Source organism: Etheostoma spectabile, chromosome 1 (assembly GCF_008692095.1).
Source record: "Etheostoma spectabile isolate EspeVRDwgs_2016 chromosome 1, UIUC_Espe_1.0, whole genome shotgun sequence".
NCBI classification, from domain to species: Eukaryota; Metazoa; Chordata; class Actinopteri; order Perciformes; family Percidae; genus Etheostoma; species Etheostoma spectabile.
The window spans coordinates 10,818,477-10,842,466 of NC_045733.1; the positions used below are offsets into that span (position 1 = coordinate 10,818,477).

General features: G+C 40.5%; 1 long non-coding RNA gene across 1 annotated transcript; it reads left to right on the top strand.

The window, feature by feature from the left end:
• The first annotated feature begins 1,149 nt into the window (after positions 1-1,149).
• LOC116690205 (uncharacterized) lies at positions 1,150-18,135 on the top strand. The gene is made up of 3 exons (XR_004332189.1): positions 1,150-1,159; positions 12,265-12,272; positions 18,042-18,135. It is a non-coding gene; the product is annotated as an uncharacterized LOC116690205 (long non-coding RNA).
• Positions 18,136-23,990: the final 5,855 nt, after the last annotated feature.

Sequence of the window (23,990 nt, forward strand, 5' to 3'; positions counted from 1 at the left end):
CGGCTAAGGGAACTAGTACACAGATCGACACTGCCAAGCCTCCTACTCACTAACAACAGATAGATCCATCACACACAAAATTGATGAGTTACAAAAACACACAGAACTGCTGCGTTGTGATTTTCACAAACGCCTGGCTGAACACACTTATCAATAGCAGCTAACAGCTAGCTAGCTCTAGCAGCTAACCAAGCTACCCACCAGCAAGAAAAAGACAGGCTAGGTGAATTAAAACAATATCTGAGCTAAAAACGCATCTTAATGTTACGTAAGGGTCCTGTTCATGTTGTACACACATATTAATTGCATTGTGTGCCTGTTAAGAGGCACAAATGCACTCTAAAACTTGCCCTGTTAACTGCCGTATTAGTTCAGTGGAAGCTTGTACATGTTGCTGCAGCTGCTCCGTGCTGCCTGCACCAATTCAGGTCGGGGTTTTTTCACTCGAAAGTACTCGCATGTTCATAGCAATCAAGAGTTACATAAAAATTGGCCGGAATTCCCCTTTAAAAATCAGTGTCCACACCATGCTTCTATTGATGATGAATGTCCTGCATTATTAGCCCCTTTCACTGGCATCAAGAGATGTCGTATGTGTCTCTGGATCCTGCTGCTCCTGCGGTGCATATCATGCTGCGGCTGAGAGGGAAGCTGATTAAAATCTGCCACAGCCCAGCGCACTAAGGACACTTAAAATTATTCAGGGCCTGCAAAGCAGCGTATGATTCTCCTATGCCTTGTTCTCTTGCCATTATCAAACTAATCTCACCTTGTTTGCTACTTTTTCTTCCTACTGCCACTGTGACAAAAGAAGGGGAAATAAATGACTTCAAAGTGGGAACAGAAGGGCTGAATCTATTTTGGTGAGAAAAAGACATGAGACAGGTATATCTAGACACACAGGCAAACAGCAGAGCAATTTCTCTTTAGACAGGATGTGATTACATGCTACATTATAATGCAACTCATTACCGCTCATGGCAAATTAATTACATGCCTCTCAGCTGATTAAATTAAAACCTGGTTGTGTGTGTACTCAACAGAAGGACTGATGAACAAGGCTATTTTTGATCATTTGCGGCGTAAAAGAATAAAAGGCCGGTGGAAAAGCTAACTCACTAAATTACACTCTGTATGTTATTTACTTATATTTTAGAAAGTGATATTTGATAGCTGTCAGTCACTCTCAGTTTCTCATTTTCAATACTTTTTTTCAATACAACTATCTCTTGTTTTCCTCGAAGCAATATCAATTGATTCTTTGGCAACTTGGGGTTGCTTGGGAACCATGAATCTGCAAGCTCTTGTTCCATTAGCGCTTGCAGAGTCATCTGGTCCCCTTTCGCCTCAGACATTTCCAGCCGTTTGAGATGTGCAGGGCTAATTACAACCGGGTTGTTTGAGGTGAAGACCGTAAAGAGGAGCGCCATTGAGGTGATACCAGGGGTGATCCGAGTATCCGGCTGAAACGAGTATCCGGTACGGATAAAGCACTTTTGCCGAGTACAAGTATTATCCGAGTAATATGAGTCAATATCCGTGCTCGGATTGAATACAACTCCTCAACTGGCCGCGCAGCGTTCTGTGATAATCACAGCGCCCACCCCCGCCTACAAACCCGCTCGGATCAATCACACACACACAGAACACGGAGAAATGCGCTCTCTCTCTCTCTCTCTCTCTCTCTCTCTCTCTCACTCTCTCACTCTCTCACTCTCTCTCCCGCTCTCCCAGTCGGGTCTGTGGATCTGTTCCGTTAACGTTTAGGGCAGGGGTTCTCAACCTTTTGCAAGCTGGGCCCCCCCAAAGCTGGTTCATTGTAGTTGGGGCCCTAGTGCCCAACGCCCCACACACCACGAACGATAGAACGATAGACAGATAGATAGGCTATTATTTTTAGGCCCACATTATTATTATTAATATTATTATCATCATCAGTAGCGGTAGGTATGCCTATTATCATTACTAGGCTATTTTTATAATTGGCAGTAGTACCAGACTTCTAATGTGAGCTTGCAGATATTATTAGTAGTAGTAGTATTATTATTAGTATTATTATGAGTAGTATTAGGCCTATCATCATTACTAGGCTATTGCTATATATTTATATGAGGTTACATGCTTTATTGTTATTATTATCATCATCATCATCATCATCATCATCATCATCATCAGTAGGCCGATTATCATTACTAGGCTATTGCTATAATTGGGAATTGGCACCAGACCTCTGATATTAATTTATGCTTTATTATTGTTATTATCACTAGGTCTTATAGTAGGCATCATCTGCATTTTGTAAAGAAGCTTGCAGGTTGGTGATATTAATGTGAGACCTGCAAAGATCCTCAATTCTTGGCTCAATGTTTGATAAACATAGCCTCAAATCATCCTCGATTTGTGCACGATTATGGTATTTGGTTGTTTTTTTTAAAGTTATTTTTTCGGGTTTTTTTCCCTTTATTAGATAGCGTGACAGTGATGTGTGAAAGGGGGAGAGAGGGGGGGAGTGACATGCAGCAAAGGGGCCACCGGGTCCGCTGCGTCGAGGAGCAAGCCTCTGTACATAGGCACCCGCTCTACCCACTGAGCTATCTGGGTGCCCGGTATTTAGTTTTGAGTGCAGTCATTTTTGAGAATCTTGCCTCACACAAATATGTTGACGCGAAGGGAAGGAGAATCTTCAAGGCGACGTCCCAGAGTTCAGCGTATTCCTGCATCAATGATGCCCAGAAGGACGAAAGAGGGCAGGAGCTAAAGAGTTCCTTCAGTCGACTGTCACTCTTCAGCTCAATAAGCTGTTCCTGCATATCCATTGATAGCTCGTTGCTGTGCACACAAACGGATCTCGAAACCCACGCAAAAGATCGATAATCCTCTTTAAGTACGTCGCAAATTGTTTTGAATTGTTTTAAAATAGTTTGACTCACCAATCGGTAGATTTGTACTAAAATCCATCCGACGCTTTCTCGTGAAGGCGTCGATCCCAGCGTTGTAAAACTCGTCTTTACGGCGCTTTAGTTTGCAGAGTCTCTGACTCGGCGAGGGCTGGAAGAGCTGCTGGCCCGGTCCGGTTCCGACTGGATCCGTTTCAGGGTGGAAAATGTACGAAGCTGTAGTTGCCGGTAATATATGAGCTGACGGCTTTTCCTGCTTGGTTAAAGCTGCGGGCGGGTTGTTCAGATCCAGGACCCCATAGTGGTCCAGCCGCTGACTGTTCAGATCCAGGACCCCGTAGAGGTCCAGCCGCTGACTGTTCAGATCCAGGACCCCGTAGAGGTCCAGCCGCTGACTGTTCAGATCCAGGACCCCGTAGAGGTCCCGCCGCTGACTGTTAGCACGGCCACATAGCCACATCTCTTCTTCCGTACCAGTCAGTTTGAAACGATGCGACGAGTATTTGTCCCTTTTGCTGCAGTAGTCCATCTAAGGCTGGCGTAGACCTCCATCTTGCTATTAGTTCTTTTCTTGAATTAAAATCGAGTTTAGAGAAATTCCTCAGCGCTGTGATGTCGGCGGACACCGCTGCTGTCATTTTGACTTTGAATTTCGCGGGGATTGCGTTCACAACGTAGCTGGTGTAATGACGTCAGCTACGCAAAGGGACAGGAATATTTCGATTTTAATTGGTCCGTGTTTGATATCTAACGGAGACGATTACTGGCATAACACATTTACGTACAAAGGCACGGCAGAGTTGTGCCTTTTAACGTACATGTTAAAGAATACAGGATCGAAGTGCGCATGCGCGGAGGGGTGTGTGTCTTCTCTCTGCTCTGACTGCAGGCTGTGCCGGCTGCGCGAGGCTACTGCTGACTGTGAGTGCTTTTGGACGGGAGAGGGGCTCACGGCAGCTCCCGTGGTTGAGCACAGTAGGCCTAACTGCAGAGTGATTCGAGCTTTCGAGTCTACAAACACTACAAAAGTCTCCAAAAACACCATTAAAAGTCGCTAGATTTTTAGCTTTTGAAGAAAAAATAAATAAATTATTATTTATTTATTTTTTTCCCCTCCCATCCTGTAGTCTACTCGCGCCCCCCCGGGAGAGAGTCTGCGCCCCCCCGGGGGGGCGCGCCCCACCGGTTGAGAACCACTGGTTTAGGGTTTCTTCAGCTTCCGGTTTGTTTTTAACTTCGGTTTGTAGTCCTTACATAGTAACCAGTAGATTTCTGTTGAACGTGGGGTTTGTAGTCCTTACATAGTAACCAGTAGATTTCTGTTGAACGTGGGGTTTGTAGTCCTTACATAGTAACCAGTAGATTTCTGTTGAACGTGGGGTTTGTAGTCCTTACATAGTAACCAGTAGATTTCTGGTGAACGTGGGGTTTGTAGTCCTTACATAGTAACCAGTAGATTTCTGTTGAACGTGGGGTTTGTAGTCCTTACATAGTAACCAGTAGATTTCTGTTGAACGTGGGGTTTGTAGTCCTTACATAGTAACCAGTAGATTTCTGTTGAACGTGGGGTTTGTAGTCCTTACATAGTAACCAGTAGATTTCTGGTGAACGTGGGGTTTGTAGTCCTTACATAGTAACCAGTAGATTTCTGGTGAACGTGGGGTTTGTAGTCCTTACATAGTAACCAGTAGATTTCTGTTGAATGTGGGGTTTGTAGTCCTTACATAGTAACCAGTAGATTTCTGGTGAACGTGGGTTTCAGACATGCTGCTTGGTTTAAATGCAACTCCCGTTGCGTCTCTGCCATCGGAGATTTTTTTTTTTTACTGTCAGCTGCCCCCTGCCCCGCCCCTCTCTCTCTCTGTCTCTCTCTTACTCACACACACCCCCCCCCCCCCACACACACACACACACACACACACATATACCTGGTGTGGAAATAAAAATAAAAAAAGAACCAAAAAAAAACAAAATCACACTGATCATAAAAAAATTAAAAGTTAAAAAAAGAAAGTTATATTGAGTATGAAAACTCTTGTTCATTACATTTTACTTCATAATTGCAACCGCATGTGTTGTATTCATTGTTGCAAAACGTTCTGTATATAGTTTTTTGTTACCATGACAACACCATTGATCTGAAGCTCGATGCTGTCATGTAAATAGTTTTCAAATCAGCAATAAATATAACAATTTTTGATCAACTCATATCAATTGCATGCTTAAATAACATACCGGTTAAAGCCCCGCACATTTCAAGAGAACCCGACCCACTTCCTGGTTAAATCTGACCACTTCCGGTTTAGGCCCCGCCCAGTCCAAGTACAGATCCGGATACAGATAATTCATGTGGTAAACAGATACAGACACAGATAATGCTGTACTCGCTCATCCCTAGGTGATGCGGCTACAGCTGATGTGGAACTTTCTATTGGGGCCACTATCGCGTTGGTACTGTACGAATTGGACGTTATATTTTTTGTAAAAGAAGAACAGTTTAAGTTTTTTAAAGAAGGAATATGTTTGCCTCACCTCTGACAGGATTTGGCAAAAATTGGATACATCAGCTCATCTCTGCACGCTTTGTCTGTCCGTTATTTTTTCCTATTTGCTGTACGCCAAGTTCCGCCTTTTGAGTCTCACTCAAAAGGCCGTGTGAAACAAAAAATCAACTGTCATCTTGAATTTAACCAAGTTTTACTGACCTTAGTCTGTGACACGATTACATTTGTGACCTGTCAAAACTGTGCCTGTTACGTTTAATAGGAAGGACACATGGTTATGGTCACATAATGAAACGTGTGACGTGTTTGGGTTGTCACCACGTAATTTGACTTATTGTTAAATTGAAAATATTGATTAGTGCAGCTTTAAGGCATACTCATGAAAATGGACATACCCCTGTTGATTCATGTTTGCTATTCAAATATGATCTTAAATTAAGAAGTGAAATATATTATAACATGTAACATAATACACCATATGTATAACATACCATATACTGTACAGTTTTACATCCCATACCTTTTCCGAGACTGTGCAGGCAAATGTGCGTCATTTTCCTTTTTTTCTGACATTTAAGATGTAAATTATTGGGATATACTATTGGAACCTGCAGGCTAATAGTGTCCAGTATAATCTGTTTGTAATTGATATATAATTTGTGTAACACTTCTATATATCTCTGTGTAAGATCAATGTATAAGATATGATCTGCAACACATCTTCAGTCACTTGACACTGTACACCTTTGTACCATAACATCCATTGTACATAGACTTAAAGCGCCTACAAATTAGCTACAAGTTAGCTGCCAGATAAACTCATGTGCAGGTGACATTGAGGGCAAACACAGTACAGAATGCACCCATACATCACTTTTACTGTCAATTAACAGCACATAGCTGAGGTTAATAAACCAGCATACTGTGATAGTTCAAGGGACAAATTCTGGTGGCAATTTACCTTAAATTTGGCGTGCAACTCATTTATGGCACTTAGAAGAGCTTCAGAGCAACCGTATTTTCCACTCATGAATACTCATAAATTATTTGTGGCACACCCTGAGGACAGTGTGCCAGTTTCAACTAAACATACCAAAATAAGACTAAAGTGAGTCCTGCTAATTGCTTTGTCAAGTAAAAAAACATTAAAATTAACTAAAATGTTTTTTTAACTGTGGAGAAGATTTTCACAGCTTTGTGAGAGCCTCTGTACCTGAAGGATATCTGAACCCCTGAATCAGCTTTAATAATATTGTTCATGTGAAATAGAGCATACAGGGAGTGAAGATTTTGAATAAATTAATTCAAATAATTGGCAATAAAAACACATATTAAAATATAGCTGCAAGCGGTGATTCAAGGGTTCAAGCCTTTTTTCTCAATAGCGCCTCAAAGCAATTTCACACAAGTGGTCCAACGTCGTTATAAAACATATTCTGCAAGCTTTGTAACGACTGGACAAACAGTGCACTTTGTTGAAAATGCCTAAAACTGATTTGTCAAAAACATTTATTTTCAATTCAGTGTGAAATGGAGCTCAGTCCAGCTCACGGCAATTTGAGAAAAGCAGATGACCAACACCAAAACAATTGCTGATAAAGCCGCAAGCTGCGATTCCATGCTCAAATGTTGATTTGTGTCATTCCACGTCCAGTTATTGTGCATTTGAAGGCCCCCTCGTAGTCAATTTGAAAGAGACTTGAAGTGTATGTGTGAGGTCATCATGTAGACATTTCCTGGAAGTTTTGTGTTGATTGGACAAACATTTAGTCATTTATAGCCTGATTTGCGCTACATCAGTTTGTTTGCATTTATAGCGCCCCCTGGTGTTCAATTTGAATGAAACTTTCAGGGAATGGTTGTGTATATAAAACAGTCTGGGTATATCTGGGGTACTTATCTGAACATACCCTGTGAGTTTTGTGGGTTAGGGTACTAGTAGTGTATGTATATAAAACAGTCTGGATTTCTCTGGGGTACTTATCTGAACATGCCCTGTGAGTTTTGTGGGTTAGGTACTAGTAGTGTATGTATATAGAACAGTCTGGGTATATCTGGGGTACTTATCTGAACATACCCTGTGAGTTTTGTGGGTTAGGGTACTAGTAGTGTGTGTATATAAAACAGTCTGGGTATATCTGGGGTACTTATCTGAACATACCCTGTGAGTTTTGTGGGTTAGGGTACTAGTAGTGTATGTATATAAAACAGTCTGGGTATATCTGGGGTACTAATCTGAACATACCCTGTGAGTTTTGTGGGTTAGGGTACTAGTAGTGTATGTATATAAAACAGTCTGGGTATATCTGGGGTACTTATCTGAACATACCCTGTGAGTTTTGTGGGTTAGGGTACTAGTAGTGTATGTATATAAAACAGTCTGGGTATATCTGGGGTACTTATCTGAACATACCCTGTGAGTTTTGTGGGTTAGGGTACTAGTAGTGTATGTGTATAAAACAGTCTGGGTATATCTGGGGTACTTATCTGATCATACCCTGTGAGTTTTGTGGGTTAGGGTACTAGTAGTGTATGTATATAAAACAGTCTGGGTATATCTGGGGTACTTATCTGAACATACCCTGTGAGTTTTGTGGGTTAGGGTACTAGTAGTGTATGTATATAAAACAGTCTGGGTATATCTGGGGTACTTATTTGAACATACCCTGTGAGTTTTGTGGGTTAAGGTACTAGTAGTGTATGTGTATAAAACAGTCTGGGTTTATCTGGGGTACTTATCTGAACATACCCTGTGAGTTTTGTGGGTTAGGGTACTAGTAGTGTATGTGTATAAATCAGTCTGGGTTTATCTGGGGTACTAATCTGAACATACCCTGTGAGTTTTGTGGGTTAGGGTACTAGTAGTGTATGTGTATAAATCAGTCTGGGTATATCTGGGGTACTTATCTGAACATACCCTGTGAGTTTTGTGGGTTAAGGTACTAGTAGTGTATGTGTATAAAACAGTCTGGGTATATCTGGGGTACTTATTTGAACATACCCTGTGAGTTTTGGGGGTTAGGGTACTAGTAGTGTATGTGTATAAATCAGTCTGGGTTTATCTGGGGTACTAATCTGAACATACCCTGTGAGTTTTGTGGGTTAGGGTACTAGTAGTGTATGTGTATAAATCAGTCTGGGTATATCTGGGGTACTTATCTGAACATACCCTGTGAGTTTTGTGGGTTAGGTACTAGTAGTGTATGTATATAGAACAGTCTGGGTATATCTGGGGTACTTATCTGAACATACCCTGTGAGTTTTGTGGGTTAGGGTACTAGTAGTGTGTGTATATAAAACAGTCTGGGTATATCTGGGGTACTTATGTGAACATACCCTGTGAGTTTTGTGGGTTAGGGTACTAGTAGTGTATGTCAATAAAACAGTCTGGGTATATCTGGGGTACTTATTTGAACATACCCTGTGAGTTTTGGGGGTTAGGGTACTAGTAGTGTATGTGTATAAATCAGTCTGGGTTTATCTGGGGTACTAATCTGAACATACCCTGTGAGTTTTGTGGGTTAGGGTACTAGTAGTGTATGTGTATAAATCAGTCTGGGTATATCTGGGGTACTTATCTGAACATACCCTGTGAGTTTTGTGGGTTAGGGTACTAGTAGTGTATGTATATAAAACAGTCTGGGTATATCTGGGGTACTAATCTGAACATACCCTGTGAGTTTTGTGGGTTAGGGTACTAGTTTGTGTATGTATATAAACAGTCTGGGTATATCTGGGGTACTTATCTGAACATACCCTGTGAGTTTTGTGGGTTAGGGTACTAGTAGTTTATGTATATAAAACAGTCTGGGTATATCTGGGGGACTTATCTGAACATACCCTGTGAGTTTGTGGGTTAGGGTACTAGTAGTGTATGGGGTATAAAACAGTCTGGGTATATCTGGGGTACTTATCTGATCATACCCTGTGAGTTTTGTGGGTTAGGGTACTAGTAGTGTATGTATATAAAACAGTCTGGGGTTTATCTGGGGTACTTATCTGAACATACCCTGTGAGTTTTGTGGGTTAGGGTACTAGTAGTGTATGTATAAAAACAGTCTGGGTATATCTGGGGTACTATTTGAACATACCCTGTGAGTTTGTGGGTTAAGGTACTAGTAGTGTATGTGTATAAAACAGTCTGGGTTTACTGGGGTACTTATCTGAACATACCCTGTGAGTTTTGTGGGTTAGGGTACTAGTAGTGTATGTGTATAAATCAGTTGGGTTTATCTGGGGTACTAATCTGAACATACCCTGTGAGTTTTGTGGGTTAGGGTACTAGTAGTGTATGTGTATAAATCAGTCTGGGTATATCTGGGGTACTTATCTGAACATACCCTGTGAGTTTTGTGGGTTAAGGTACTAGTAGTGTATGTATAAAACAGTCTGGGTATATCTGGGGTACTTATTGAACATACCTGTGAGTTTTGGGGGTTAGGGTACTAGTAGTGTATGTGATAAATCAGTCTGGGTTTATCTGGGGTACTAATCTGAACATACCCCTGTGAGTTTTGTGGGTTAGGGTACTAGTAGTGTATGTGTATAAATCAGTCTGGGTATATCTGGGGTACTTATCTGAACATACCCTGTGAGTTTTGTGGGTTAGGGTACTAGTAGTGTAGTTATATAAAACAGTCTGGGTATATCTGGGGGTACTTATCTGAACATACCCTGTGAGTTTTGTGGGTTAGGGTACTAGTAGTGTATGTATATAAAACAGTCTGGGTATATCTGGGGTACTTATCTGAACATACCCTGTGAGTTTTGTGGGTTAGGGTACTAGTAGTGTATGTATTAAAACAGTCTGGGTATATCTGGGGTACTTATCTGAACATACCCTGTGAGTTTGTGGGTTAGGGTACTAGTAGTGTATGTTTTTTATTTTAAAACAGTCTGTGGTATATCTGGTGGGTACTTATCTGAACATACCCTGTGAGTTTTGTGGGTTAGGGTACTAGTAGTGTATGTATTAAAACAGTCTGGGTATATCTGGGGTACTATCTGAACATACCCTGTGAGTTTTGTGGGTTAGGGTACTAGTAGTGTATGTATATAAAACAGTCTGGGTATATCTGGGGTACTTATCTGAACATACCCTGTGAGTTTTGTGATGATTGGCCATACGGTTGTTGATTTGTGTTCATTTATTGTTCATTGGTCAATAACTTGAAAAGAAATTGACATATGTACATGCTTTATACAACCTTTAATAAACGTAATCCATTGATGATTCACTGAAAATTTGGTGGCAAGTGGAGCTACGGTGTAACAAATAATAATAATAACAAAACAGACAAATACAGAAGTGTTCTACCGCTTAGCGGTTTGAATCCTAATGACACCCCAAAACACTGCATCCTGTGTATACTGTGTCAACATTTAATATACCAAATATAAATGATCAAATTAAGATCACAATGCTTTCATACACTGTGTAACAAAATATCCCATTCAAATATGTGCTGTAAACTTTGTCATCTGTCATATTGAACATTGGGAAAAATGCTTACATTAGACACCTAGCAAATACAGAGAGAGCAACATAGGCGTTCATTTGGTGTTATGCCTACAGGCCTTGTTTGTGCCAAAACTCAGCTTATTGAAATAAGCTTGGGTGGAGTTTGCCAACACATTCTCACTCCCATCGCAAAAAACATTGCTCGGTGACGTGCCTTTATGTTTGTTATAGATGCAAAAAGGCTCCTTTAGCGTCATATTTAGACGCGCTTGGTCGAGACTCTTGGCGTCCCGTTTTTGTGGGTGAAATGTATGTTTCATTGACACGCGGGACAAAAGCAGGGCCACAAACGGAACACAAAGTCCTGTGTTGTTTGACCCATTCACCACCCCAAACCAACCACCGTATGGGTATTGTCTGTCTTTTATACTACTCGCCACCGTTGTTGCACTTACCAAGTCATCTTACAGCGCCGTGGCCGGTGCGTCCTTTGCAAATGCTTAAGGGTGATTTCTGCATCTGACACTGAGAGCCACTGACCAAGCGAGTTGAGTTTTCAGGCCTGAAAAGAAAGACAATGAGCTGAAAGAGGCAACAAGGCTCGGGTTAATTAACTTAACCCTCACCCTTTGAATTTGAAATAGTGATTTTGAAACTAATGCTGTGCAAACATTGTTTAAACCCACAGAATCACAAAGTTTCCAAGTGTACCAAATATGTCAAGCTGAATTTTATAAAGTGGTGGATAAAATGTGAAAAACCACCCCTAAACTATGTAAATTTAAAGAGATGAGGTACCCATAAAAACGTGGATTCACAAATTTGAATACCATCATTAATAAAGCTGGAATGAGCTGCTACAAAGTATTCATATGACTTTTTTCAGACCGTGAATAGAGAAGTGCTAATAACTGATGTCAAAAGATACAGTGGAGAAAATAAAAGTAGAAAACTGTAAAAGAGATGATTTTTTTCAACCGTTCTTCCTGGTTAAATATGGGTTAATTTAAAATAAAACAAAAACATTGCACATATAGTTATTTGGGCCATTGTTAATATAAGTCAAATCAAGTGCAACTCTAAAGTCAAACAATTAGATGTTTTTTGGCAGAGAAGAAATCTCCTGTGCACTTTTTGAACGCTAGCGTCACAGAAACACATGCTTTCTATTCTAAATCTGTTTTGAGCTCTTTGTGTGCTCTGCTAACCCAGTCAATGGTACACTGCTGTCAAGGCAGAGCCAGCTCCTGCTGGATTGTACACGATTTCTCCAACATCCAAGACTCCTTATTTCCATAGCAACCAGAGCATCACATTTGGTTTGCAGAGATCAACATGAAAACAACAAAAGAATAAAATACAGACCCAACATATTGTGAGTTTATTTAAAATAGTCAAACAGAATCTGTAGTAGTAGTAGCTTCTTTTGTTGTCAATGCTATATTATACACATACTGTATTTAAGGCCCAGTCTGTAAAGTAATGCAATCACACACACATACTGAAAATATGACTTCTTGAAGAAAACTTACTGTAATTGAAATTATGGGCCTGCTTATTGGCTTTGTTTCCAAACATTATAGACTGTGACAAAAATGGGACACACATTGGTTTAATAAAGAAATAAAGTAATTTATTAAGCAAAAATTAAATCCAGCAAACAGATGGGAGAAATCTGTAACATCAGTAGTGTAGGGGGTCAATGAGTAAAAAAGAAAGAGCTGCCTGGGTGTTGTGCTATAGAATTAAGAAAAAAGGAAATAAAAGACACAAAGTAGAGATGTGTGCTGAAGAGATCTGCCACTAAAGGCTTGCTATTGCTGCTGCTTGGGCCTTTATGCACGGGGCGCTCTGCGCCCATTTGTGTCTCATGCCACTGATTACTCTCCAAGTCTGCAGCCCTGGAGAGAGAAAGCACAGCAACAGCAAAGCCTCCAAGCAGAGGGGCCGTCACAGCCTTCAGTTTACTTGCGTCAGAAAACATTAACAGAGTAACCTGAAAAAGAGTTAAAATCTTGCTTTAAATGACAGCCTGAAAAAGATTTTAAATATAGCTTTCATTGGAAATTTAAGCCCTTAATTTTAAAACCCTATGTCAGAATGGTTCGATATTACAAGAGTGACACATTGGCGTTGGGTTCTATCACTCTGAGGTGGAATAAGACTGGCTTAACAGGAGGATTGCTTTTTGGAAGAGCCTAAAAAAGAGTTTAAAAATCCCTTTAATTAACAGCCTGAAAACTATTTCAAATATACTTTAATTAGCCGTTTAAGCCCCTGATTTTAAAATCCTACATACGAATGGGTGTTGTGCTGTAAGAATAAGAAAAAAGGAAATAAAAGAAACAAAGTAGAGATGTGTGCGGAGGAGATCTGCCACTAAAGGCTTGCTATTGCTGCTGCTTGGGCCTTTATGCTCGGGGCGCTCTGCGCCCATTTGTGTCTCATGCCACTGATTACTCTCCAAGTCTGCAGCCCTGGAGAGAGAAAGCACAGCAACAGCAAAGCCTCCAAGCAGAGGGGCCGTCACAGCCTTCAGTTTACTTGCATCAGAAAACATTAACAGGGGGATTCCTTTTTACAGTAGCCTGAAAAAGAGTGGAAACATGGCTTTAATTAACAGCCTGAAAAAGATTTCAAATATAGCTTTAATTGGACATTTAAGCCTTTACTTTTAAAAACCTACATCAGAATGGTGTGTGTGACACATTGGAGATGTGTTCTATCAATCCAAGGTGGAATAAATCTGGGTTAACAGGAGGCTTCACCACCGCCGCTCTGGTGTCCTGCGTGTCCAAGAGGAACAAGAACGTGGTGCTGCTGAGCACGCTGCACATGGGGGGCGTGCGGGTCAGCGCCGGCAGGCACGCCAAACCTGACATCATCCTCCGCTAAAACCGCACCAAGGGCGGAGTGGATGCAAACTTCTGCTTTGCTACAGAAAGGACTTACCTGCTGCATTGGCACTGAACCTTGGCTCTGCGCTTAAATAAATCAAGCTGTTCTCGTACAACTACAAAATACATTCTTATGTATTCTACGTATTTATTTCTGTAAGTCCCAAACTGAGGCTCACTGTAAAATTTTGTGAAGTAGGAGAAAACACAAGACTTTCACCCAGGAAACAGGTGTTTGTGTCCCTGGAGTAATACTTTAGGAGACCATAAGTTTTTTTCTAATCTTAATTAGTCATTTTAGTGCCTAAACTTAACTGACACGGACGCTTTAACAACTGTCACCTCACGGTGACTGGTACCCGGCTCCCGGTCACCTTTTCTCGGCTAAAGTTATACGGAACGGCTGCTAAACTTAATGGTCATGTGACCGCTCGCCAAAAATGTTTTAGGATATTATACAAATTTTTGTGCAAACGTTTTCGTACTATATCATAGGAACCGGTTAATGAGAATATACATTGAATAGAAACTGATCTCCCAATAGTTTCCAGTCTTTGTACTGTGTCCTGCACCAAATATCCTTTCTTTACAACAAATACATCAAACAGCAAAGCAACTACAAAAAAGAGATTTTCTTGTGACTTTTCTACCTGCCCCTCTGGCTTGCACTTGTTGTCGCATTCTTGACAAGGAATCATTTTATAATTGTTGTAAGATGGGTTTGGCCATGTCGGTGCCATGCTCTGCTTTCACTGATTTAAATTGGTTGTCTTGGATGAATTGTATAAAGCTCCAGAAGGGACATGGTTTTCAGATTCCTGTTGACAAGTCAGGGAAAACACTTGTGGTATCTGCAGTCTATTAATAATGTATTTATTTCAAAGCACTCCGGCTGCACTGCAAACACTGCCAGTGAATCAAATAAATCACTGATTTAATGATTGCAGGGTGTGGTTTGAATTTAAGTGTTTTCTTCTTCTTGAGATTAAGGATATGGCTATATAAAAATACGTTCATCCTCTGTCCCCAGTGAGGTAGGTAAATATTAATGTTACAGTCATGAGACTACACTTTATCATTCATTTTGTGTTATTATTTTGCAGTTCAGCAAGTGTACAGTGGTGTCTTTCTGTCTGTGTTACTGTAAAAGGCCATATCAGTGTTTTTGCACGTTTAAGCCCATTTACTAAGAGTCAGATATACTTTGCATTACTGCTGAGCACTTCCCTCAACAATTCATGGTGTATAGATTTCCCCCGGCCCTGAGGCAGCCAGTAGTTTACATCGCATTTGCATTTCTGTAAGGTGAAAAAATTTGCCTTGAAGCTTTCTTGAATAACTGTAGGTAATCCATTGTAGGGGAAATCACTTCTGCTTTTATGTTTTTACAAGTTTTTGTTGTGTTATGTCGCAGCACCGATTTACAAATCGATTTGCACTCAAGTGCATTGTCAAAAAACAAGAGTGTAACTAGATAAGGGCGGAAATTAATTTGGCTGATTGATTACATATCTTTGCAATGCATGACACCAATAAGCTACAGCTGGATAGGATCTAAGAGGAAGGAAGGGTTATGGAAATCACACAGATCAATGAGGAGGCTGTGAAAACCCAACAGAGGCTGCCTCTCTGTCTTCAAAATGAAATGTATATCAAGCCTCAGAAAAGCTACACAGCAAATTCCAAAACACTACACACAGACATGGTGCTGCATCACATATGGAGCACCTAAAAACACAACTTCTAAACCCCATCTACAAAACATGGAGCTGCATTGAGCTGTGGGAATCTTGTTTCCTTGTTTTTTAGTTTGGCAGAATGTGCACATTGTACTTTTTGTAATTGGCCTTTTAAACTGGACTTGATTGCAGCTGATTAGACTCCAAGCTCCCCCAATGTTTTTTACTAATGTCTTATTTGTAATTCATGCTGATTGTGGTGAAGCAAAGACAATTTTCCACATCATGGACAATAAAGTTTCTAACAACAAGGGTTGAAATCAAAAAAAGTTTCCCTTTGAAGTAAATAGTATCTCCTCTAATGGACCCAGGGAAGACATTGATGCAACTGCCTTGAGAGATTCAGTCTTGCCATGGAATATTCCTCATCACCAACAATTCTCTCCTTTAGTTTCTTTTTAGTGATGCCAACAAAAAAACTTCTACAGGGACATTCCAAGGGCTACACGAGGTGTTCATGAATCCATTCATCACATTTATCTTGTTGGTAAAGACAACAGTGAAGATTTTTGGCCTGTTTGATATTTCTGCAATCTTTTGAAACAGATTTTGATGTTGCTAGATCTGGAGTCATGTAACTTTATGTCCTTTTAAAAACATACTCTTAAAGGCAGGGCTGCAGTGAAGAATTTGCAAATTAGGAAATAGTACACAAAGCTGTTGTGATACTCCTCAAGTGTTTAACTGTGCACGTTCTACGCACCCGAACACGTCACATTTATACAGTATGACACAACTAACTTTACCAGTTACTCAAACTTTAAATTAATTTCTTAACATCGAACACTTAGGAAAGAGATTTAAATATGAAATACAGGAAAATATTCCACTGCCCCTTGCATTAAAAAAACTTTCAATTACCAGGCATCAGCCTTTCCATCGTAGGCCTATACTTTTAGTGCATACATGGAGGCTCAACAAGAACTTAGTAAAAACCATACCGTCTCTTAGAAACATCAGCACATCTGCATGATTATATTGTCTTTATCTAAAAATTGTCCCCTGTTAGTTATAAAAACTGTCAAGTGTTCTTACATGTAGCTTGTTGGGAATATGTCCCATTCCAGTCTGTGACAACTGTGTACAAAGCCTCTCTAATCTAAAAGTTTTTAATTGGTAGCTACATTAGTATCATAAAATGTTACACTGTGTTCCTTCCTGAAGATTTATCTGTGTGAACCTCCCTTGAACAAATCCTCCTCTCATACGGTGCCTCTTTCTCATCTATCCACTCTCACTTCATCGAGGTGCATAGAGTATAATGTAAATGTACATATGCTTGTGTGTCTTATTAAACCTTTAGAACATTAGGAACTGAACTCTGCTTCCCTTCACTTTGTTCTCCGAGCGCTCAGTAGATGATGGGATATGAACCACAAATCAATCGTGATCGGGCTGTTTCATGACATGCAACTCTAAAGTGCTGTCAACAAAACAATCTCAACTGAGGCTTCTTACAAAATTGTTCTAGAGTTTTCAACCAAATTATGGTTTTCGTCATTCAGATGCTCGGTTGTCATGGGACTGTTGACATTTAAACCCTCCATGATTCTAAGCTCCTCAAAGACTTCTCATCCATGTTGGCTTAAAACTTTATCTTGACAGCTCGCTATTTATCTTGGAACAGCTGCTGACAAAACAGCGTCAACTCAAGGTCCTCTCGCTTGTTCTGGAGAGGGTTTGAATGGCTTTCTTAGCTTGATTAGGTGTCAGAGATGCGTGAGGAATGAGTGAGGAATGGCACACACCATGCCATCAAAAAATGTACAGTTATAAATGTATTCGGTTGCCAATGCATTAGGTATTGTTACTGTAGGTATACACCCAGGTGTAAAAGTGGGATTTGGCAGGTAGGGGAACCCTAAAATCCAGAGTAGGGGAAAAAAAACAGTTAAACATTTTGACACCCCACCTTATTCTGTTCTCAAATGTAAGTTTCTTTAAAGTTACTTTCAGAAATCACATGAACCACCTTCACATCCACCACATTGCACTTATTTAAAAAGAAAATACATCACTTTTAAAGCTGGTTTTCCTGTCACCCCCATTATCTCCTTATTCCATAACAGTAGTGAACAGCAGGAGCCCCTGGAGTGGATTTTTATTAAAACAAAATGATGACTGGTGTGTTAACTGCATGTCACATTAATCAGAGAACACTAGACCAAATGGTCTTGTGTGTGTGTTGCCTGCTATTTTTAAAAGTAGCTTGGTGCAGTGGTCACTCCACATAAAACACACAGCGGCAACATTACATGCAATAACTCATCAAACAGAGGGCAAAACAGCATCGGCAATCTTTTTTAACTGGATATTCTAGGGTCTCAAAAAACACCCAGTCCGTCAGCGTTTTGTTTACTACCAAGCCCATTGGGAAACTTTACCGACAACGTTATCTTCACTTCATCTGACTTTAGCTGTTTAGACGCGGTCAGCCCTATGTTCCCACATTTCTAAGATTTGTCTTAAAATTAGGGTTATGGTTATGGTAACCTCAGATGGGGTGAAAGGGGGATACAATCTGAAACAAATTCTTGAAAAAGGAAATGTTGGAACATATGGCCTAATTTTGGAAACAAAATCTTAGAAATATGGGAACTCTGGGAACTTATTTTGAAAAGAATCTTAGAAGTGTGGGAACATTGACACGCTCCTGTTTAGATAACAGACACTCAACTGTTTGGCTGTAATCACGGACTAACTGCGCTAACCACAGATACTTGCCTCGTTCAGGACTGTATGCCCCTGCAGAATGAAACACTGATTCATGAAACTGCTATTCAGATTAATCAAAGGTGGTTGAAGGCAGTTCTGGATCGCTCCAGCCAACTTTAAACCCTTGGTACACCCACAGTAACTAATGCAGTCTAATCCAACGGTCCTGCAATAAATCATACATTCATAGAGGTTACAACGTTCAGTGTTTATTGAAATTGTTTTGACAAGGTGCTAGACTTAATTTTATGGTAATATAGTTCGTAAAATGTCCACCATGTTTATATAAATAAGGATAGACTCAGGGATGACACCTGTTACCATATCCAGTCTGCCTAAAGGTGCAGTACGTTTCATGGATATTAATATGAAACTAAAGTCACTAACTGTCACTGACTTCAGACTTGTAACTGAATTTATGAAGACAAGATTTTTCGGTTTTAAAGAGATTAAAGTCTTTCTGAGGTATGAATATACAGAAAGTGCAAAAAGTCAAAATCAACCCAGCAGGGTAGCTTTCCCCAATGTCCATCTGAGCATAAGGCTGTAATGGAACAAACAAGGGGAAATGTTCTGTTCATAGCAGCGAGTGTTAGTGTGTGGAGTTCTCATCTGCCTACACTGACAACAGGAGCTGAGTGCTTTCTCTTTTGAAGGTAAAATTACTCTGCCGGGTGGCAGTGGGTGTTTACATTACACACTGCTGCACATAATGTTGGCCTGTAGGCCCATCTCTCCAATGATTGAGTGTTTTTTCTTTTTTTTTAGTCCGAGGCCTAAAATGTGGAATGACAGACGGAGGAAAGCTGACGTTCAAGGCAGATGCTAAAGCTGTGATAAGGACATCACGGGCAGGGCAGATGTATTAATGGAAGCGAGGAAAATAGCTTGTGGCCACTTTAGAGTTGATTCAGAGTTCAGGACAATGTATGACAGGGTGGGGAGAAATGACCTTCAAACAGTTAAATTTGATTCCTGTTTGAAATGAGGTCTCATTATGCCACGCTGCAAAAACATTTCCCCCTACTTTTATTCAGCCTGTTCAATTGTGGCTGGCAGCTACCACCTTTATTTATTTTGCATTTAGCTGCAGCACAAAAAATACTAACTCTTGTAACTAATTTGAACAACAAATACACTCCTTGTTTTCTACATGCCAAAAATACATATCATTCACCCTCCAAGTGGAAAAATGTAACCCAAAAGAGGTTCCTTTAGGAGAGAAAGTTTTCTTTCTTGTTATTTCTAGTTATGTGTACTTCAATACTCCAATCATTACCCATTATGCTACTGTGCTGTGCCGAGCCAGGACTGCACACAAAGCAGGAAGCGCCTAAACCTGCTGTGGGATTAAAAGCAAGCTTTGCATTGCTAAACAGTGAGACCCCTTGAAGCTGTCAGTCTTTTCAATGTGCCATCCTCATAAATCAATACTGACATCAAATATGACAGCTAGAGATTTAACAACTTAAATCGTTGGAGAATCGGTGCAGCGGGTGCGGTATTACGCTCAATTTGTCGCACCGTTGTGACGAAAAGAGAGCTACATACCTTCCTACCTTCATCTATGGTCATGAAGGCTGGGTCATGACCAAATGAACGAGATCCAGGGTCCAAGCGGCCGAAATGGGTTTCCTCAGGAGGGTGGCTGGCGTCTCCCTTAGAGATAGGGTGAGAAGCTCAGTCATCCGAGAGGAGCTCGGAGTAGAGCCGCTGCTCCTTCGCGTTGAAAGGAGCCAGTTGAGGTGGTTCGGGCATCTGGTAAGGATTCCTCCTGGGCGCCTCCCTAGGGAGGTGTTCCAGGCACGTCCAGCTGGGAGGAGGCCTCGGGGAAGACCCAGGACTAGGTGGAGGGATTTAAACTCCAACCTGGCCTGGGAACGCCTCGGGATCCCCCAGTCGGAGCTGGTTAATGTGGCTCGGGAAAGGGAAGTTTGGGGTCCCCTACTGGAGCTGCTCCCCCCGCAAACCGATAACAGATAATTGGACGAAGATGGATGGATGGATGGATGGATGGATGGATGGATGGATAGCCCGGATCTCAAAGAAGTTGACTTCAATGTAGTTACCTTACTTTCCTCTTTAGTGCCTCACCCTAGTATAAGGAGCTAAAGACTGCATTGACTTAGTATGAACTGGAATTGCTATTCTTTCCCTAATCTTTCCTCTCAGCATCTTTCTGAAATCATCAGCACTTCTAGCACCCGCAGCCCCTTTTTTTTAGGCTCTTAGTTAATATTATGAACACGTTATCAATTGGAAATCTCTTTCACATGCTCTCACTTTACCCAAACTTGAATCATCCTGTGATAAATATGGTGTGAGGGAACAGAGTCCAGCGGGAGGAGAGGAAGGAGAGCTGGAAGAGATTACTAGAGCTGCTTGTAGAATTTTAAAGATCCATTATCTCAACCTGACCTGATTTAATAAGCACTAGGGGACACTGGAGTATTAAATCTATCTGTGCTTTAATGAAAAATTCACCTAAATTATGTCGTTTTCAACTGAAAGTCTTTCTCCATGTCCACAGGACACAGCCTGAATAACGCAAAGTAAATCAGTCTATAGGAGGCTCATAGATATGAGACATTTCCACATCTAAAAAAAAAGAGACAGATTTTCATTGCTGATTCAGCTGAGTTGACGCAGAGATGATTTTATAAGGATGTAGTTTTCCATGTGCCTGTGTCAGCAAAGGTGGAGACCATAAAATAATTGATCCAATCTTTTATGGGCATCTGGGAGGAAACGTTAATTTATTTTTTGCATCATTGACAAATTGTGCATTTTGTCAACTGTCAAACACTTAAATCATACACAAATCAAACAAGTTCTTCCTTGCTGGCTAGTATTTTCTTACACATTCTCCTCCGGCCTTCAGATCCACAGCATTACTGTACTGTATTCACTTGGGAGCCAAGTGAAGGGGTAGCTTGCCATTTGAGAAACAGCATTCAAATGTTGCCATTTAAGGTTCTAATAAAAATAATTTATTGTGATAACATTTTTATGTCAAAATACCGTGTCACCTGCAACAGAATATACAGTATATTTTTTGCTATTAATATTAATGGTGTGGAAGTCCAGCAATGCCAATATTACATTTGAATCAATTTTAAAATATTCTACTTGTGTATTAATGATCTTGGACCCGATGTGAAATGGATACGAGGAAAACCTCTATGAACCCATCACTGATTTTCCTCCAACGCGTTCAAGTATTTATTCATTTATCGTGACCCTATGCAAAAGGGACAAATGGACATTCAGACTTGGGTTGAATAACTAAAAAAGTGCACTCAGTAGAGGGCAGATCTCCACCAAAACAAAATGGACTATTGGGATCCCCTGCCTCCAGAATGTTGTGTTTTCCTTGACAAAAACATTCATTGGTCAAGCCCCACCTTATCACCACGAGAGAAAAAATCCTGTCGCCCCCCCGCTCCCTTACAGTCAACATGGCTGGGAAGACAACAAAAACAGAGATTTACTCATCTGGTATGTTTATGCTTTATTGTATCATTATGGAATCAACGGTATGGAAATAATCTACAGGTGCTCTGGTTCAACCCCCCCCCCTACACAGACACACACACACACCACACACACACACACACACACACACACACGCACACACACGACTGAGTGCAACATCCCCTCCAGGCTTATGCCCGGCAAAAAGAATTCGACCCAATCCAAAATGTGGTTCCCTTTAAACAACCTGCATAGAGCAAAGCCACAGGCAGCAGCGTGATTCCCCACCAATTTACAATCAGCCATCGTCCAAAAGAACAACAATTCATGTCATTTTTCCAGCACTTCATGGTCCACATTCTCCATCTTGGCTCAAAAAACCCACTCTCCCCTGCATGATTATACGATGCACAACATGATCACAGCTGTCCACTTGGATATTGGACATGTTGACACCCCAGGTACTTTGTAACTAACTGGACCAGTGAAGACCAAGGTAGACATGGCAACCCATTTAATGGATTTGATTGTCGACTTTGATGGATTTCACTAAAAAGAGCTAGAGGAATCCTGCCATTGCGAACATTATTATGAAGAAAAAAAACATTTTCATTAGTAATGAGCTAAAATCAAATTCAAATTTAAAAATCCAGTTTGCAATTTAACTCATGTTTTGCTTGCACACATTTCATATGTTATATTCAATTTCCCTTTCAGTAGGGCAATGTGCAATAAAGATTTGTACTATAACATAAAAATGCAACGCAGCGAGGACCGAGCCAGTGTGAGCTTCAATGCAGGTAGCCAACTCTTCTGCACCGTCCTTTACTCACCCAACCTCTCTCTTCATCAGGATGAGGATACACAATGGTGTTCTCAATGAGAGTCGTGTGATATGTTTTACATTTTAGGAAAATTAAGGAAACGATAAAAGAAATTAAAAATGTTTATTAGAATCGTGGAAATCACTGGAAAATCCAATAGATTTGTATTTTAATATTGGACTTCAATACAGCACTAGCAGCCATAGTAGACATATTATGTAAGGAGGGATTATAAAAGCACTGTTCATGAACAAAGAAGAAGAATTTCTGAAACTAAATACATACTGTATGTTAGCACTTATTAGCACAAAACACTGTCTTTAAAAAAATGAGAATTTATTTTTATACTTAGGACTATAACTGCACCTTGACTGACAGCGTTATAATTTGTCCCACTGGAACAATGTATGTACGATGTAATTTGTATTTCAGTGTAACTTTACATTTTGTCCGTATTTCTGCTCCATTCAGAGTACCGAGTCTCTTCTTCCCATAGATAAAATAAGATGTGATTTTCTATTTATTATCTCCAAACCTGCTTTGGGCTCTTGGTCTCTTTTACCTGCCACTAAAGTGAGTCTGTGAGTGTGTTTCAGCCAGTAATGGGTTTAGAAGACACCTTAACAGTGTAGCCTGTAGCTGCATCACGGACTCCGAACATCTAGTTAAAAACATCCAGTTGTCTTTAACCTTGAGACCTTCTTTTCTGCAGTGAAGTTACTCCATGTGCGGGATTACATAAAGCGAAGAAAAAAAGTGTGTCGCATACATTTTTGTCCCAAGAGGGTTTTCCATTCTGAAAACCCTCCAGTTTTTTCCTGTTGATTTTTCTTTTCTGTGTTTGACAGTCTAAATCATTCTGGAGACATTCAAAGTACGTTTCCCTCTGCCAGCTGAATACTGATGTTTCATAAACTGTGAATGAAACTAAAGTGACACATCACCTTCTGGCACATTTCCTCTATTTGTTTTTTTCATCTGTTCATGACCATACAGTCCCTTAATGCTAATAAGGCGACTACAGCCAAGCTTCATACAAATCATCTGAAACGGAAATATGCAAACACACAACATATTTTAACAAGTTGGTGTCCATAACAGGCAGCTAATTATATGCATGGGCAGTGTATATTCTAAGATAAATAGCCAGTTGTTTTAGCACCACAGCTGCATTTCATAAATGATGCTTCATTCAAATGCAGTATTGTTATCCTGATTGCCTTGACAAGCTGAAGTGCCCTCAAATCATCTGCACACTTAGAGATGAGTAAAAAAGCACAAAAATAACTCCACTACAGGACAAAGTTCTGCACTTGGGAAATGTGCTGTTCTTTTCTCTAGTGCAGTGGTTCTCAATCTGAGGGTTGGGAGGGGGTCGCGGGATTATTTCTGGGGGTTGCCAGATTGTTGGGGAGAAAAACATGAAATACCATGCTAGACTGGGGAACGTTTTAACATTACTGTGTAAATTTGATACAT